This window comes from Mandrillus leucophaeus, unplaced genomic scaffold (genome assembly GCF_000951045.1).
Source record: "Mandrillus leucophaeus isolate KB7577 unplaced genomic scaffold, Mleu.le_1.0 Scaffold228, whole genome shotgun sequence".
In the NCBI taxonomy this organism is placed as follows: Eukaryota; Metazoa; Chordata; class Mammalia; order Primates; family Cercopithecidae; genus Mandrillus; species Mandrillus leucophaeus.
The window spans coordinates 1,067,437-1,073,436 of record NW_012102343.1 but is presented as its reverse complement, the minus strand read 5'-3'; the positions used below and the strand labels follow the sequence as shown (position 1 = coordinate 1,073,436).

Here is a 6,000-nt window from a genome sequence, read left to right as displayed (position 1 = left end):
CTCTCCACCTTGCTGGGGGTATGACAGGTGCCTCTGGAATGGAGGGCACTGAGCCCTGGACAGTGAGGGGCTGGGCGGGGCCACCATCGAGAAGTATGGGAAGGGCTTTGGCAGCCTCTCTTTGCCTGGGCCCGATTTGCCAGTTGGGTTTAGCCCTGGGGAACAGCATGAAAGATGCTTGTACCCCGAGTCCTATTCCAAGGACCTTGCGCTTCACACCCTTGGCGCTGTTTTCCTTGGCTGGAGCGCTCTTCTCATATTTCAGCAGGATTCATGCTCTGTCTCTTTCAGATTTATGCTCAGAGTGGCCTTTGGCCACGCTTGCCCCATCCTCTTTCTCCCTTCACCCTGCTTTATGTTTTTTCATAGTACTTATTCTATCTGATATATTATATTCCTATTTATGTGTTTATGGCCTGGCCTCCCAGCCCACACTAATGCAAGCTCTATGCAAACAGGGACTCCATTGTGTCCATTTCTGTGTCTCTTGTGCCCAGAATAGTGCCTGCACTAGTTGGTATTCTCTAGGTATCTGTTGAATGAGTGGATGAACTCCCTGCTGCCCGTGGAAGGCCCAGCTTCAAGCAGGCGGAGAGTAGATCCATGCACTGCCAAGTCGCTTACACATAGGATCATTCAACAAGTATTAGTGGAAAGCACCTGCTGTGTTTCAGCGTTTTCCTTTCCTGATCTGTGCAAGTGAATGCATGCTTCTAAGGATCCTGCATGTAGAGCATGGGAAAGGGGATGGAGGTCCAGAGTCCAAGGCATTGTTCCTGCTGAGAGAGCAACCCAATTACTTAATATCACGTTGAAGAAATGAACAGATGCTTTCTAGTACTGGAAGGTTCCTGTTAAGTGCAAAGGAGTGGGGCAGCTGTAGCTGAAGAACTGAGTAGATGGGACCTGTGACCTGGGGTCCCTGGGACTCTGTGGGCAGCATGTGGGGAAGCAGAGGGGAGGTGGCAGGAGGGAGGCCTGAAGGTGAGGGTGGCATGCAGGTGTAGCACTGCCCAAGGACAAGGGCTTTTTACTGTTGGCACTGGCCCAGGGGTAGCACTGCAGCTCTGGTGTACGGAAACCCAGAGACATAGCTTGGGCTGGAGCAGGGAGGAGCTTGTACTGCAGGCATTCAGGTGCAGGTGAGGTGCGGGGGAAGGTGGGGAAGTGGAGCGTGGGGACTGGAGGGTGCACTATTAGAAGTCATGAAATGATGTGGTGATGAGCAAAGCAAATTGTCACCACAACAAGCCTGGTGCATGTGAACAGGCATGTGAAGACGTGGGCTGGGTGCCACCTGCTGTACACAGGTGCACACATCACATGACACAGTGATCAGGCTCCTCCCCCAGATTGTCTTCTTCAGCTTTAATAGAGAGTGGGTTCCCTGACACTCCAGTCAGCCACTCCATGTCAGCTGGGGAGGACCTGAGTGGTCATCTTGTTTATTCTCTTCCTCCACCCTGGTCCATTCTGGTTAACGGCTTCTAGTCAGGCTGATCAGGCTGGCCATTCATTGCCTTGTGAGCTGCAGACAGCCAGGGACCAAGTGCCACCTGCTGGTGAATCTTGGAACTGCACAACTACTACTGGAGCTTCTTCATTTATTCAACAAATATTTTGGAAGGACATCTATACCCAGGCCCTATACTGGATCCTGAGGATATAGCAGTGACCAAGACAGGCAGACTCTGTCCTCATGGAACTTTCAATGTAGTGAGGATTTATTGCACATAATAAAGATTTATTAAGTTTGTGCCAGGCTTGATGCTAGGTATCTAGGATACAGCAGTGACCAGAGTGGACACCATCCCTACACTAATGAAATTTACAGTCTACAGGGTTTCTTTTTCTTTTCTTTTTTTTTTTTTCTGAGACGGAGTCTCTTGCCCTGTCACCCAGGCTGGAGTGCAATGGCATGATTTTGGTTCACTGCAACCTCCATGCCCGAGGCTCAAGTGATTCTCGTGCCTCACCTTCCCGAGTAACTGGGATTATGGGCGTGTGCCACCACATCTGGCTAATTTTTTTGTATTTTTAGTAGAGATGGGGTTTCGCCATGTTGGCCAGGCTAGTCTCAAACTCCTGACCTTAAGCACTACATCCACCTTGGCCTCCCAAAGTGCTGGGATTACAGGCGTGAGCCACCACCCCGGCCTCTACAGGGTTTCTTGAACCAACCTCACAGTATACCACCTGTATAATATTTTTCTCTACCTTTCCCTCTTGTTCTGTTATTATTTTTCTTTAACTTTATATTCTGTTAAATGACAGGATTTTGTGTTTTATCTATTTTAAAGTATATTATGAAGTTTTACAAATGCACTAAAAGGTATTGAAAATAATATAACTTATAGTCTAGTTTTATCAAACCTTAATATTTTGGCATATTTTGATTCCAGTTTTTTAGTTGAAATTTCCTCTATAAATTTGCCTCCTTCCCTCCCCAGAGTTAACCACTACCCTGAATTTAATTAATTCCAATAGATGTTTCTACAATATTACTATAGATACATGTATCCACAAAATATACAATGTTGTTTTGCATATTTTAAACTTAGATAAGTGATACCATATTTCATTATTCTTCTGCAATTTGTTTTCCCCTCCTCATTAGATTTTTGAGATGTAACTATATTCATATAATTAGCCCAAGTTTATTCATTTTTACTGCTGTATATTATTCCTTTGTCTGAATATTACCACAGTTTATTCATCCTCCTGTTTTTGGACATTTAGTTGAATTACATTTTTTTGCTATTACAGACAGTGCTTGACTCATTTTTCTCCGTAAATAAATTCATAACTGAAAGGAAACTTTGTATCATTATCATAAGTTGAAAGCAGTACCACTTGTTATAAAGAGAAGGTAATTGTAGGAAAATTGAAATGAAAACAAAATGTTCTTAAGTTCTAGTCAGACATCATTCATTATCTTAGGAAGCTCAACTCTGTGGCAAGTTCTCTCTGTTGGAAAGGGGGACTAGCATGTGTTGAGGGGAGGACCTGGCCTTTTTCACTGACATAATTAGGTTAGAAGGATCACTGAAAAGAGAATCACTTTCTCACCATGTAACTCATTGTCGAATGTTGTGATCTGTAAACCTAAAATGCCTTTCCTACCCTCAGTGTGGCTCATCCCACTTTTTGTAAAACTCTAGATTAAATGAAGCAAAGAAGTATCAATTGTATACCACGTGTTGGATACTGTGTTAGACTCTAGAGGCACTAGGAGAAATAAGAAAGAAACCTCGAGATACCCAAGACGGAGATACAACCAATGACCTGAAACAGGCAGTACTAAATGATCCTAGCAGATGCAGATGGAGAATGAGGGAAGGCTGGGTACATGATGTCAGAGGAGGTGGGTTTTTTTGTTTGTTTGTTTGTTTTGTGAGTTTTTTTGAGTCAGAGTCTTGCTCTGTGGCCAAACTGTAGTGCAGTGGCACAATCTCAGCTCACTGCAACCTCCTCCTCCTGGGTTCAAGCGATTCTTCTGCCTCAGCCTCCTGAGTAGCTGGGACTACAGGTGCGCGCCATCGCACCCAGCTAATTTTTGGTAGAGACAGGGTTTCACCATGTTGGCCAGGATGGTCTCGATTTCCTGACCTCATGGTCCACCCGCCTCAGACTCCTAAAGTGCTGGGATTACAGGTGTGAGCCACCTTGCCTGGCCCAGGGGAGGTTTTATACAAAGAAGGTAGTATCTGATCTGGAAGTCTTGGAGTATGCAAAGGATTTCCATCAGTAGATCAGAGAGGGAAGGCATTCTAGGCAGAGAGAGCAGCCCAGGCAAAGGCGTGAAAGTGAAATCCGTCAGGCAACTGGGGAGCAACAAACCTTGCATCCTTGGAAGAGCAAAGCCTTGGCTGTGGATGGTTGTGGATACAAGGTGGGGGTGATGGGGGCAATTAGACTGCACAGGCAAGTAGGCACATGGGTGCCAGGTGACCTTGTAGAGGCTGGTGGAGAGCTGTGGGAGGTTTTTAACAAAGGGCTAGTGTGATCAGATTTGGCCCAGGTGGAATAGCAGCTCTCCCAGACTGCTAGCCAGATGTGTCCTCTACAGTGATGCTGGATACTGGACTAATGTGTGCTGAGTGGTGTCAACTGGAAGACTGAACTCAGATGATCTCTGAGAGGTACCTTCTAGGGAGCCAGAGCGATTGAATTGTATATCCCAGCTGTTCAGGCTCATTTGCTCTCTCTGCTAGCCAGAGCCCACTGAACTGACAATTCCCAGCTGGTCACCTCCCTGGGCCTGCACCCAAGACTTTAATATTGGCCTGTAGGGATCCTCAGAGTCTCTCCTTGGGGACCTGAATCTCTCCTGAGTGCCCTTCCAGCCCCAGCCTGGCTTCTCTGCCTGGCAGCCTTTGATTCTGGCCAATCCTCCCTGTGGCCGTATATCCCTTAGAGCCTACTCTGCAGGCAAAGCAGGGCTGGCCCCTGCACTCCCACAGTCAGCTGCAAAGCCATCCTGAGGGCAGCTGGGGTGACGGCTGGCTCAGCGGGCCTCCTTGGGCTGGGCTCCATGCCATGACCTCCCAGCCAGGCAGGCTCCTGCGTCCGTGCTGTCTGGGTTCCCACAGGCCCTAGTTCTTAGAAAATTCCCAGAGCACAGTATCTGTTTCCTCTCAGAGCCCTCCTAGCCCCACGAGAGGTCTTGTCACCACCACAAGGGGTAGTGACATACAAGTGGGTATGTAGCTTCCCCTTCCACTGGGGCACACCCCCAAAAACTCTGGGTCTGACAAGCAGCCCTTTCCCTGATCCCAGTGACATAGGTCCTGATGCGGCCAGGAAGCTGCTAAAGGTGGTCGCCCAGAGAGGCTTTGAGGTGGCCCGAGTGGCACAACTCTTGGCTGGCGGGACATTCTGGGAGCTCCCTGGGAGGGAGGCAGTGCCCCACAACTTTGGGCCAAAGGGCCGGGAATGGGCCTCTGCTTTTTCAAGCTGCAGGAATTTATTTTGAATTCTTCATAAGACTCCAAAAACCACATAAGCTTTGGGGTCCACTCAAATGTCAAACAAACTCCTAAGTGGGACCAGATGTCGCCATGCTGGCCGCAGAGATCACAGGAGCGGCCGCCCTGCTCTGTCCTTCGCCTGTCCAGCCTCTGTACTTCTCCCTCCCCTCTCACCCTCCAGTTCCAGCGCCCAGTGACAATTTCTGGTGATAAGGATGGAAGCCAGAGCCAGGCCCAGCCTGCCAAGGAGTCGCTCCCTAGAGGTCTTCAGGAGAAGCCCTTCTAGGGAGTCGCCCTGGTCTAGGCATGTGGGTCTTTAGCTGCAGAGTCAGGGCCGGGTGGAAACTGCTGGTGCTGCTGGAGTGCACCAAACACCTGGAAGCAAAGTTTGGGGAACTGAGTGAGTGCCCCAGCACTGTACATCAGTGTCTCATGCGGGTCCCTCAGAGCCAACATCAAGGAGTAGCTGAAGGGCTGGGCACAGTAGCTCACACCTATAATCCCAGCACTTTGGGAGGCTGAGGTGGGTGGATCACCTGAGGTCAGGAGTTTGAGACCACCCTGGCCGACATGGTGAAACTCTGTCTCTATTAAACGTAATTTTAAAATTAGCATGGTGGCAGGACCAAGGTTGCCATGAACTGAGATTGTGACATTGCACTCCAGCCTGGGCCATATAGAGAGATTCAAAAAAAAAAAAAAAAAGGAGTAGCTAAGGGAAGAACTCTATTTCCCTATAGAGTAATTCCTGTTTGCCTCTGAAATAAAAATTGTGCAGAGGCAGCTTAACCCACATCCCAGCTTCCCACCTCGTAAGCCCCTCTTAAGCAGGAATTCTAGAGCCCCCTTCCTTCAGTGTCCACTCAGGGCTCAGCCTTCCCATGCACCAGACTGCTGGGGGCTGAGACTCCTCAGTGTGCATTTGTTGGCAGGTGACACCTCATATGACCTTAAGACTGCTTTATGTGTGTCTTCCAGCTTCCCTTGGATCGTCAGCATTTGTAGGGCAAGGACCTTGGTGTTTTTGTTT

The 6,000-nt window shown here is 48.5% G+C and overlaps 1 protein-coding gene across 1 annotated transcript in view; it reads left to right on the top strand.

Annotated features, from left to right (window-relative positions):
* LTBP2 (latent transforming growth factor beta binding protein 2) overlaps positions 1–6,000 on the top strand; it is a 125,143-nt gene that overhangs the window by 11,186 nt on the left and 107,957 nt on the right. The window lies entirely within an intron of this gene.